The 1,653-nt window shown below is 42.7% G+C and overlaps 1 protein-coding gene across 1 annotated transcript in view; it reads left to right on the top strand.

Annotated features, from left to right (window-relative positions):
• TTC39B (tetratricopeptide repeat domain 39B) overlaps positions 1-1,653 on the top strand; it is a 26,603-nt gene that overhangs the window by 1,010 nt on the left and 23,940 nt on the right. The gene's annotated exons all lie outside the window — the stretch shown is intronic.

Raw genomic sequence — 1,653 nt, 5'->3', positions numbered from 1 at the left:
AGGGAACTGAAGAATACTAAATGGTTTGTAGGATAAAGCTAGCTTCTAGCTTACCAGTAACTGCATGGGGATGCAGTCTAGGTGGCTGTTCTTCAGGACTGGGATCTGAATCCTGCTGACAATTCTTCTGTCTGTCTCTCAGAGATGTGTATAATGTTGTGGGATGTGTCAGTGAGACGAATCTGTAGCTTCTGCTAGTAAAATGAAGTAGAGTTCTTGCTGTGCAGGTTGGTGATAGTAGGACTGAATGATGAGTTTGTGGTGTTAGGTTGTTAGCATGTAGAGACGGAAGTGCACCCTTAGATAAAACCTTAGGAGGATGGCACAGCTATCAAGTATTTGCTTTTAGCGGTATGGAGAGCTCAAGTGTAGAGAAGGTAGGCAGGAGTAACACCTTTTCAAATTATCTGTGCTTACACCCAAGCTCTCGTCTTTGAGTATTGTGCAGTATTAATTGTAATAGAGCAATGCTTTGAGAAGGGCCACCCGCTCTGGGGTACGCTAAAACTATTTTGGATTGCATTGCAAAATACTAAGTTATACATGCAAAGATTGTCCTTGTGTGTATTACTAAATACACACATACATGTTTCACTCACTTGTTTTTAATTTCATTTATTTATTTAATTTTGCATTGTTAAAACAGAAATGTCTTGTTTCATACAACAGTTGTTTTATGTACAGTTACATATTTGTTTTAGTTGATATTTGCTATGAAGTAAAGAACTGCTCTGAACTCTGTGTTTTTGGAGCTTTGAGCCCCTGGCAGCTTGCAGACTCTGATCTTACTTTATAGCATGTTCAGCTAATCTGCAGAGGGGGACCTAGCCTAGCAAGGAGCAAGCTTTCTTTAAAAAATGAAAATGCCCAATTGCTTTACTGAAAAAATAAGCTTTTAATGAAAGGTAAACTTAAGTCCTCAAATAACATAGAACTTTTAGGGAAATTAAGAGTTATAATATATTATCATTATTATTATTATTCATACATTCCTCAGAGGGACCTTGGCAGGCTTGAGAGGTGGGCCCATGCCAACCTGATGAAGTTCAACACAGCCAAGTGCAAAGTCCTGCACCTGAGTCAGAACAATCCCAAGTACAAATACGGGCTGGGTGGAGAATGGATAGAGAACAGCCCTGAAGAAATGGACTTAGGGGTATTGGTTGATGAGAAGCCTAACATGAACTGGCAATGTGCTTGCCAGAAAGCCAACCATATCCTGGGCTGCATCAAAAGAATCATGGCCAGCAGGTTGAGGGAGGTGATTCTGACCCTCATCAGACCCTACCTGGAGTACTGTCTCCGCTTTTGAGGCCCTCAACACAAGAAGGACATGGAGCTCTTGGAGTGGGTCCAGGAGAGGGCCTTGAAGATGACTAGAGGGCTCGAACAGCTGTTCTGTGAAGATAGGCTGAGAGGGTTGGGGTTGTTCAGCCTGGAGAAGAGAAGGCTTTGGTTGAGACCTCATAGTGGCCTTCCACTATCTGAATGAGGCCTACAGAAAAGCTGGGGAGGGACTTTTTCTAAGGGCTTGTAGTGAAAGAACAAGGGATAATGGCTTTTAACTGGAAGAGGGGAGATTTATGTTAAGACACTAGGAAGAAATTCCTTGTAGTGGCTGTGGGGGGACATTGGCACCGGGTGGCCACGGGA

This window comes from Chaetura pelagica, unplaced genomic scaffold (assembly GCF_000747805.2).
Source record: "Chaetura pelagica isolate M959 unplaced genomic scaffold, ChaPel_1.0 scaffold345, whole genome shotgun sequence".
Classification (NCBI taxonomy): domain Eukaryota; kingdom Metazoa; phylum Chordata; class Aves; order Apodiformes; family Apodidae; genus Chaetura; species Chaetura pelagica.
This window is presented reverse-complemented; position numbering and strand designations above follow the sequence as displayed.